Below are 11566 nucleotides of genomic sequence, written 5' to 3' on the forward strand. Positions count from 1 at the left end.
GTGGACTGTAACCTGCCAGGCTCCTCTGTCCTAGAATGAGTTGCTTTGCCCTCCTCAGGGGATCTTCCCAACCTAGGGATCAAATTCAAGTATTCTCTGCAATCACAGGCAGATTCTTTACTGTCTGATTCACCAGGGAAGTCCATGGTAAATATCTTAGGGGCAAAGATAAAAAAAAACAGAATTCTGTGGCAGATGTATTCACAAATTTTTCAATTTCTCTTAATTGTTTTAATATAGTTTATTGTGACATATTCTAATTAACATTAAAATAAATTTCACTCAAATGTTTTTTTAACATTATATTTCAATTGGAATGAATTTACATCATCCAATAAACCCATTATTCATAAGACAAAAACTTTGAAACAGAACAATGAAACTAGAGAAAGTTACTTAATTCATAAACAAGATTATGTTTTTCAATTTCTACTACTGTTTATCAATACATTAAATAATGAAGATATAGCTATAAAGAAACTGGTAATGTGCATATGTACACAAACTTTGCTTTTATACATTAATGCAAGATCCATTTCAATTTTACTAGCCAGGTGAGTAGAAATGTTATAGTTAAATTTTGAATCAAGCATTAATTGTTTGTTTGTTTGTTTGTTACTATAAAGAATAGGAATTTAGACAAAAAGGAATAATCTTTAAATTTAGACTAGCTAAGAATGGTTTCTTCATGTTTTGTAACTCAAGGAAGGGTGAAATATGATTACATAAGGAGGACATTTTAGATTTGAGTTCTTTGAGCTTTTCCTTGGGCAAATCGTCCAATTCCATGTCAAACTTGAAGGGCATTTCAGTGATGGGCTTATCACTTGGGTCATAGTACTGCTCAAGGTACAGGTGGGCCAGAGCCTGCTCCACCTCAATCTTCTTGTGAGGGTTGAAGGTCAACATTTTGTCCAGTAAATCCAGAGCTTTGGAGTCAGCATTTGGGAAAAGCCTGTTCCATGACACCTTATTTTTGTGTGGAAGAGAGAGCAGATAGTTTCTAGCTTTTAAATTTTTTATACAATTCAGGTCTTCCTGAGATGAGGATCTAAGAATACTCAGAACATGTTTCAGCTGGTTGAGGTAATGCTTCCTGGGGAAGATGGACCTGTTGGAGAGCATCTCTGCCAGAATGCAGCCCACAGAACAGATGTCGATGAACTTGGTGTAGCCTTTGAAATTCAACATGATTTCTGGAGCCCAGTACCAGCAAGTGGCCATATTCTCTATCAGGAACCCTATGTGATCAGTTCAGTTCAGTTCAGTCACTCAGTAATGTCTGACTCTACAATCTCGTGGACTACAGCATGCCAGACTTCCCTATCCATCACCAACTCCTGAAGCCTGTTCAAACTCATGCCCATTGAGTTGGTGATGACATCCAACCATCTCATCCTCTGTCATCCCCTTCTCCTCTTGCCTTCAATCTTGCCCAGCATCTGGGTCTTTTCCAATGAGTCAGTTCTTCACATAAGGTAGCCAAAGCATTGGAGCTTCAGCTTCAGCATCAGTCCTTCCAATGAATATTCAGGACTGATTTCCTTAATGATTGACTGGTTGGATCCCCTTGCAGTCCAAGGGACACTCAAGAGTCTTCTCCAACACCATAGTTCAAAAGCATCAATTTTAGATTCAGAGTCAGCACAATCAAAGAAGTGAATGCTGTGTTTTATCAAAATGAAATTTGTACATCACTAGATATCATGCATACCTGTCATGATGTCATGATATATGATGTCATGATCATAAAAAATCATCCTAAATACTCACCACTATGTTCCATGTATATTTAAATTCATATACATATGAATATGCACATTACAAATTTGTTTTGAAGTGATAACTTACAAGTGAAATATTTGTTGAGTGTTATACTTAAGTTTGTAATCGGAGTTTTTTCATACAAGCTTTCAAAATATATTTTCCCTTTAAAAAATGGTCCGCGGATTATGTAGTTGTGGGTACCAGTATCCTAGTATAGACAGGGAGTAGGAGTATCAAGAATAGATTAGGTATTGTTTTAAGGAAAGGGAACAAAGACATTTTGATGATAGGGCATGTATTATCAGTGAACTTTAAAGGCAATTGAAGGGTTCAGATGTGAAATTATAGGTAACAAGAGATTAATATAGATTACTGATTATAGCTGTGGAATGAAGAAAATATACATTTAAGAATATGATTAGAAGTGGTATTTGAGGAAAGATCTGGTGAGCAAAATGTCAAGAGCCAGGAATACCTAAGAAGATTTATTTCAGTAAAGCCAATATTCCCCCGTATTTGGCTATTGTGAGTTTACAGCAAACTAGGACAGTTGCATAGAAATGTGTTGTATCTAGCTAGAAAAATGGAATTAGAGATTCAGTAACTTTCATGGTGAAAATATTAAAAACAGTAAAATGAAGTTATAATACTGTCTACCCTCTCAATGTTAAAATAAATAAATAAAGGCAAAGAGTGAGAACTGGATATTTCTGTGATTAGATTAAAACAAAATTATTGTAGCTTGATATTGCTAGTATGTATCAGAGCCTCATGTAGTCACCTCCAGGTGTAGTTCTCAACAGAAAGAGATTCATTTAAAAGAATTTTGAGTAAATTTTTGATTTTACTTTTTGCCAATATGACATATCTCTTAGTCTCTTTCAGTTATGTACTAAATAATTTAGATGTATATACATATACACAATTTTCCACTACCCTTTACAAAACATTTCTTTACTTTGGATTAAGGTTTATGCTTGATAAAACATCAAGCATGATGCCTAGTGCTGTAGAACTTGATTAAGAACAGGTTTATTATTTTACACAATTCAAAAGCAAAGCCAATTAAAGATCACATTTATATTCATGTGAGTCAATATAATTTAATAGATAAATAGGGTTTTAAATTCAGAATATCACTGTTTCAATATGTGTTGTCCCATTTGCTAGTGTTCACTTACTAGATATAACTCAAACCAACTATCAGGTGGTAATAGGTTTATACTTTACAAATTTTTGAAATACTAGTTCTTATTGTCAATAACATTTTTAAAATGACAGTAAAGAGTGTCAACCTGAAATACAAAGTGTGAAATAAGTTAAATACTCAAAAGTTAGAATTGTATTCTATTTCTTCAAAAAACATCAAGATAGAGAATATAAGCTTTGTCAAGGATTAGTCAGAGTTAAGAGAGAGAAAAAAGAGAAACATTTTAATATATTAAAATATTTTATAAAAAGTTGGATAGTTAGGGTCAAAACAGGATTCAGTTCAGTTCAATTGCACAGTGGTTTCGAGTCTTTGTGACCCCTTGGACTGCAGCATGCCAGAATTCCCTGTCCATCACCAACTCCCAGAGATTGTTCAAACTTATGTCCATTGAGTCTGTGATGCTATCCAACCATCTCTTCCTATGTCATTCCCGTCTCCTCCTGCCTTCAATCTTTCCCAGGATCAGGGTCTTTTCCAATGAGTCAGTGCTTCACATCAGGTGGCCAAAGTATTGGAGATTCAGCTTCAGTATCAGTCCTTCCAGTAAATATGCAGGACTGATTTCCTTTAGGATTTACTGGTTTGATCTCCTTGCAGTCCAAAGGACTCTCAAGAGTCTTTTCCCATACCACAGTTCAAAAGCATCAATTCTTCAGCTCTCAGATTTCTTTATGGTCCAACTCTCACATCTGTACATGACTACTGAAAAAATCATAGCTTTGACTAGATGGACCTTTGTCAGCAAAGGAATGTCTCTGCTTTTTAATATGCTGTCTAGGTTGGTCATAGCTTTTCTTCCAAGAAACAAGTGTCTTTTAATTTCATGGCTGCAGTCCCCATCTGCAGGGACTTTGGAGCCCAAGAAAATAAAGTCTGTCACTGTTTCCATTGTTTCCCCATCTATTTGCCATGAAGTGATGGGACCAGAAGCCATGATCTTCATTTTTTGAATGTTGAGCTTTAAGTCAGCTTTTTCACTCTCTTCTTTCACTTTCATTGAGAGGCTCTTCAGTTCCTCTTTGCTTTCTGCCATATGGGTGGTGTCATCTGCATATGTGAGGTTATTGGTATTTCTCCTGGCAATCTTGATTCCAACTTGTGATTCATCCAGCCAAGCATTTAGCATGATGCACACTGCATATAAGTTAAATAAGAAAGGTGACAATAGACAGCCTTGACATATTCCCTTCCCAATTTGGAACCAGTCCATTGTTCCATGTCTGGTTCTAACTGTTGCTTCTTGATCTGCACACAAATTTCTCAGGAAGCAATCAGACTGATTATATTTTTTGCAGCTGAAGATGGAGAAGCTCTATACAGTCAGCAAAAACAAGACCAGGAGCTGACTGTGGCTCAGATCATGAAACTCTTATTGGAAAATTCAGATTTAAATTGAAGAAAGTAGGGAAAGCCACTAGACCATTCAGTTATGACCTAAATCAAATCCCATACAATTATAGAGTGGAAGTGACAAATAGATTCAAGGGATTAGATCTGATAGAGTACCTGAAGAAATATGCACAGGGGTTCATGACATTGTACAAGAGGCATTGATCAAGAACATCCCCAAGGAAAAGAAATGCAAAAAGGCAAAATGGTTGTCTGAGAAAGCCTTAAAAATAGCTGAGAAAAGAAGAGAAGGTAAAGGTAATGGAGAAAAGGAATGATATACCCATCTGAATGCAGAGTTTCAAAGAATGACAGGAAGAGTTAAGAAAACCTTCCTCAATGTTCAATGCAAAGAAAGAGAGGAAAACAACAGAATGGGAAAGACTAGAGATCCCCTTATGAAAATTACAGATCAAAAGAATATTTCATGCAAAGATGGGCATAATAAAGGACAAAAACAGTATGAACCCAACAGAATCAGAAGACATTTAGAAAAGGTAGCAAGAATACACAGAACTATACAAAAAGATCTTCATGACCCAGATAACCATGATGGTTTGATCACTCACCTAGAGCCAGACATCCTGGAATGCAAAGTCAAATGGGCCTTAGGAAGCATCACTATAAATAAAGCTAGTGGACATGGTGGAATTTCAGTGAGCTATTTCAAATCCTGTTGTTAATGTGCTGCACTCAGTATGCCAGGAAATTTGGAATATTCAGTAGTGGAAAAGGTCAGTTTTTATTCCAATCCCAAAGAAAGGTAATGCTAAAAATATTCAAACTACCACACAATTGCACTCACCTCACACACTAGCAAAGTAGCACTCAAAATTCTCCAACCCAGGTCAAGTATGTGAACTGAGACCTTCCAGATGTTCAGACTGGATTTGTAAAAGGCACAAGAACAGAGATCAACTTGTCAACATCCATTGGATCATAGAAAAGGCAAAACAAGATGAACTATGGGGAAAAAAAAGCTACTCAGGAAGGACGTCCCAAGGAGAAAATAAATTTCATCTTTCAGGAGATTGAAGAGAAAACAGAAAAAAAAAATTATAGAAAATTAGTGATGTAAAGCAATTCACTTACATAATTAAAATCATGAGATGAAATGAAATTAATAATAGTGGACATATACAATAGCTTGAATCATGTATCTCAGAGAATATTATCCCACAAAGGAAACTCCAAGTCCAAATGGCTTCTTGGGTAAACTCATTCAAGAATTTAAGAAAAAATACTAATATTACATAAAATACTTCAGAGTTTAGAAAAGTGTGCATTCTGCAACCAATTTTATGCAGAGAGTATATCAAAATTTGAAAAGGATATTACAAGAAAATACTGAGTCAATATCATTTATGACTACAAATACAAACATCTTAAGCACAGTCTAGCAAATTGAATTTAGTAACACATAATGAATAGTTGTTTGTTGGGTGGCACTAGTTGCCTGGAGGAGGAAATGGAAACCCACTTTGTTATTCTTGCCTGGGAAATCCCATGGTTAGAGGACCCTGGCAGGCTACAGTCTATAGGGTCGCAAAGAGTCCAATACGTATGAAGTGACTTAACACAAGCACTATTTTGTTGTTCAGTTGCTAAGTCATGTCCAATTCTTTTTGACTCCATGGACTGCAGGACACAAGGCTTCCCTGTCCTTTACTATCTTAAGAAGTTGGTGAGGCTCACAAACTCATCCTCCGCCAACCCTTTTGTTTTTTGCTTTCAATCATTCCCAGCATCAAGATCTTTTCCAATGAGTCTGGCTCTTTGCAACAGGTGGCCAAAGTATTAGAGTTATACATTCAGCATAAGTCCTTCCAATGAATAGTTAGAGTTGATTTCCTTTAGGATTGACTGCTTTGATTTCCATGCTGTCCAAGTGACTCTCAAGAGTCTTCTCCAGTACCACAATTAGAAAGCATAATTCTTCTGCACTCAGCTTTCTTTATGGTCCAACTTTCATTTCTGTACATGACTACAGGAAAAACCATAGCTTTGAGTATCTAGACCTTTGTCATAAAAGTATGTCTCTTCTTTTTAATCTGCTCTCTAGGTTTGTCATAGCTTTTCTACCAAGGAGCAAGTATCTTTTAATTTCATAACTGCAGTCACTGTCCCCAGTGATATTAGAGCCCCCCAAAATAGTATCTGCCACTGTTTTTCAGTTTTCTCCCTTTTATTTGCCATGAAGTGATGAGACTGAATGCCATGATCTTAATTTTTTTAACATTGAGATTCAAGTCAGTTTTTTTCATTCTCCTTTTCACCTCTTCAGAAAGATCTTTAGATCCTCTTTACTTTCTGCCATTAGAGTGGTAAAATCTGCATTATCAGAGGTTGTTGATATTTCTCCTGGCAATCTTGATTTCAGCTTCTTATTCATCCAGTCGGATATTTTGCAGGATGAGCATAGAATTTAAGTAAGGACAGTGACAATATACAGCTTTGTTGTACTCCTTTGCAATTTTGAACCTGTCCATTGCTCCATGTTCCATTCTAACTGTTGCTTCTTGATGTGCACACAGGTTTCTCAAGAAGTAGGTAAGGTATCCTGTTATTCCCATCTTTTAAGTATTTCCCACAATTTGTTGTGATCCACACAGTTAAAAGTTTTATCAGTCAATTAATCTGAAATTGATGGGGGGTTTTTTGGTGGCGCACAGTGGGAGGGGTTCGGGGCGGGATTTCCTTTACTTTTTCTATAATCCAACGAATGTTGACATTTTGATCTCTGCCTTTTCTAACCCTATCAAGAAGTTCTTGGTTCACATGCTGCTGAAGCCTAGCTTTAAGGATTTTGAGCATTACCTTTTAGTATGTGAAATGGTAGTTAAAGCATTTTTTGAGATTGGAATGAATACTAACCTTTTCCAGTCCTGGGGCCACAGCTGTTTTCCAAATCTGCTGGCATACTGAGTGCAGCACTTTAACAGTTTTATCTTCCAGGATTTTAAGTAGCACAGCTGGAATTCCATCATATCCACTAGTTGTGTTCCTAGTAGTGCTTCCTAAGGTCCTCTTGACTTCACACTGTGGGATATCTGGTTCTAGGTGAGTGAACACACCATTATGGTCATCTGGGTTATTTAGATCTTTTTTGGATAGTTCTTTTGTGAATTCCCTCTACTTCTTCTGCCTCTGCTAGATCCTTACTGTTTCTGTCCTTCATTGTGCCCATCTCTGCATGAAATATTCATTGATATCTCCAGTTTTCTTGAAGTGGACTCTAGTCTCCATTCAATTGTTTTTTTCTATGTCTTTGTATTGTTCATTTAAGAAGAATTTCTTATTTTTCCTTGCTATTTTATGAAATTCTGCATTCATTTGGTTATATTTTTCCTTTCGTTTTCACTTCTTTCCTCAGCTATTTGTAAAGCCTCTTCAGACAACAAATTTGCCTTCTTGCATTTCTTTTATTTGGGTGGTTTCGGCCACTGCATTCTGCACAGTGTTACAAGCCTCTGTCCATGGCTCTTCAAGCAATCTGTCTACCAGATCTAATACTTTGAATCTTTTGGTTGCCACCATTATATAATCATAAGGGACTTGATTTAGGTAATGCCTGAATGACCTAGTTGTTTTCTCCACTTTCTTCAATACAAACCTGAATTTTGCAGTAAAGCAACCCATTCCAGTATTCTTGCCTGGAAAATCCCATGGACAGAGGAGCCTGGCAGACTATAGTCCATAGGGTTGCAAAGAATCGACTTAGCACACATGCATGCTCGTGAACCGAACCAGTCAGCTCCAGGTCTTGTTATAGAGCTTCTCCATCTTTGGCTGCAAAGAATATAATCAGTCTGATTTCTGCATTGACCATTTGGTGACATCCATGTGTAGAGTCAGTTCTTATGTTGTTCGAAGAGTGTGTTTGCTATAACCAGTAGATTCTTTTGACAAAAGTATCCATAGAATCTGCAAAGAATGACATTATTAAAATGAAAATACTGTTCATCAAAAACACTAAAATTGTGGATCACAAACTTGCTAAAATATATCTGTAATCCTATATTTGAAGAATGACCTTTTTTAATTGTTTCAGAATTAGTTAATTAATACTCCTTTTTATTTTTTAGTTCTTATACAAATTTTAAAGATTACTTTCCATTTACAGTTATCACAAAATATTGACTATATTTCCCATGAGCCTATTTTATACCTGATACTTTCTACCTCCCATTCTCCCATTCTATTTTATATATATGTGTATGTATATATATATATATATTGCATATATATGTATATTATGCATATATATACATATATATGTATATATTACATTTTCTTTTCCCATTTATCCTTTGATGGATGCTTAAATTTTTTCCATATCTTGGTGATAGTAAATAATACTGCTATGAACATTGGGGTACATGCATCTTTTTAAATTAGACTATTATCCAGAATATATAAAGAACTTCTCAATAAGAGAAGGTAAATATCCCAATAACAATATTTCCAAAAGTTCTGAGCTGTTACATTATAGAAGATATTAACATAGCCAACAAATCTATGATAAGAAGATCACCTTTTGGTCTCATTAGGAAAATTAATGTTATGACCCATGTGAGCTATCATTACTATGCTGATTAGTTTCTTTGGGAAGCAGACATCAAGAGGATGACTGATGTGTGAAATGTGTTGGGGAGAATGCCTGTGAATGATCAGGGGTAGAAAAAGTAGGTAAAATCCTTAAAGTCACAATGCAGGTCTGTGAAAGGAGAGAGAGAGAAATTGAGGATCATGGAGGAGAAATTCAGACTGCAAGGAGCCCTGAGGATGTTTCAGTCAGCTCAGTGAAGAGCTCCAGCGCAAATGTTGCCCACAGAGATATCCTGCATTTCTGAGAAGTGGCAAGACATTGTAGCAATTCTTTGTTCCATCACTGGCTGAACACTAGCCAGGAAAGTGCATGGTCTCAGCTAAAGTCTCAGGCAGATAATATGCACAAAAGCTATTGCTATTAGACTGCAACATTCTTTGTGTCAGGCTCTGTAGTATCCAAGTCTATCAAATCCATAAACCCATCACAATGGCTAAAATTAAAACAATTCACAGAAACACTTATTGCAAAGAGATTCAATGTTCTTACATTGCTGGTGGCAGTATAAATTGTCATAATGATTTTGAAAAACTATTTGATAGAATCTACTAAAGTTAATCATATGCCTATCATTTATCGTTGGATACATATGTTCCTAGGCATCAATCCCCAATGAATTGAGAACATTTGCTAACAAAAAGATTTGTATGCAACATTTATGGTAGCATAAATGCCAAGCATGGTAAATCAAAGTGTTCATTTGTTATAAATACATTTTGGTATATTTATATAGTGAAGCATTGCACAGTGTGAGCAAATACTTTACACAGTAACATATATGAATCATACTATCACTTTGTTGAGTGAAAAATTTCAGATGCCAAAGGGTGCATATTGTATGATTCTATTTATATGAGATTCAAGAACAGACAGCACCCAGAGCTAGTGACTCAATCACTGTTAAACCCTACCCTGCCTGGAATAATGCAGCTTCTCCAGCAATAGAAACTTTCTGTTTGTGAAAATTTTCTGAACACATCACATCCTGTATTTCTGATGTGACGATTTGAGCTTTGTCTGAAGGGAATTCCCCGGTCTTACCAACCTACTTTTCTTGGTTGCAATACTCTTTACTTGGTTAGCTTTTTCTGCTCCTAAAAATGTTGATGTAAAGTTACTTCATTTGGCAAAATTTATAAATCATAAGAAGGATAATATACTCCTCCTATATGCCCTTGCCATCTAGCAAAAAATTGTGAGATCTTGCTCTAAGCATTTTATATATATTATCTCAACTGACCATCTCACACACAGATCTATTGAATAGCTATTATATTATTATCCTTATCAGTTTACATACAGGAAAACTAAAGCATAGAATAACAAACAACATGCAAAACAGCATATATTTTTAAAATGATGTATCCTCTGTTATTATTTTTTAGCATTTCCTTGAATTTTTCTAATCCTCTCTCACTCAGTCTTATATATTCAGTCTTTGCCCCTAACTCTACAACCATACTACCGCAACGTTGTAAAGCAATTATCCTTCCATAAGAAAAAAAGAGAGAGAGATGTTAGGTATTAAAGATTTTCCTAATGTTTCATTACACTGACACTTGCTATCCTCAAGAGTCTCACGTGATTAGGTCTGCATTAGCTATTTAAATTTTGGTGAATGTGTTCAGTGAATAAAATTCAAATGACTTTATGTTAATGGATAGTAATATATGAAATTGTTTTCCTACTTCCAAGAAATCACACTAAATGCATGAATTCCCAGTTTGTATGTCTTTCTTGTAACCTTATTTGAGATTAATCTATTTAATTTCTATGGTCTTTAGTAATAGATTTCCAATATATTTCTGTCAGAGATACTTAATAAAAGAGGAGAGTACTTACAAAGTAATATCCAGGGGCCGAAGATACAATGGTTAATGTGAAAGATAATTATAATTACATTCTATTATAACATAGATTAGAGTGCTTCTGAGAATTAAATTATCATCATTCATTGGAGCTTATCATTATGGAAATATATTAGATAACTCTCTAACACAAAATGATCTTAAAGGAAAAGGTCAAGTTACTGGTAGTTAAACTTACATATATATGAAAAAAATTATTGAGATTTTTATATACACATCTACATAAATATTTATGCAATAATTTATTTTGTATATCACTTTAAATATTATATTCAAAATACTATCTAAGATCTAATTAGTAATATATTAACTAACTTACATTTTAATCCTCACTTTTCTAGACTTAGTATGACTAATTGACTCAGGAAATTTCCTTTATAGATTCAGTATTATAATTCCGAATTAAAGTAAGGTCAAGGTCATCCTATTTTTAGGTAATCCAATATTTCTCAATATTTTATTCATAAGTGCTAGTATCATCTTATCTCCAAGCTATAGCTGTCATTTTTTGTTAAAGCCTTACTTGCAACCAAAATCAGAAGAGAATGATTTTACTTTATATTGATACTTGGTGAAAAGTTTTAAGAGAAGTTTAGTTTTAATTTTATAGAATGTTTCTTTAATATTAACATACTAGAAATATCAGATGTAAAAAATCTCCTCTTGAGCATTAAACTGGCATGTGCATATATGTATATTTCATTACTAAGTGACATATTA

General features: G+C 34.9%; 1 pseudogene; it reads right to left on the minus strand.

Annotated features, from left to right (window-relative positions):
• Positions 1-618: 618 nt before the first annotated feature.
• On the minus strand, positions 619-1245 carry LOC136144131 (mitogen-activated protein kinase 1 pseudogene; annotated as a pseudogene).
• Positions 1246-11566: the final 10321 nt, after the last annotated feature.

Source organism: Muntiacus reevesi, chromosome 11 (assembly GCF_963930625.1).
Source record: "Muntiacus reevesi chromosome 11, mMunRee1.1, whole genome shotgun sequence".
NCBI lineage: Eukaryota > Metazoa > Chordata > Mammalia > Artiodactyla > Cervidae > Muntiacus > Muntiacus reevesi.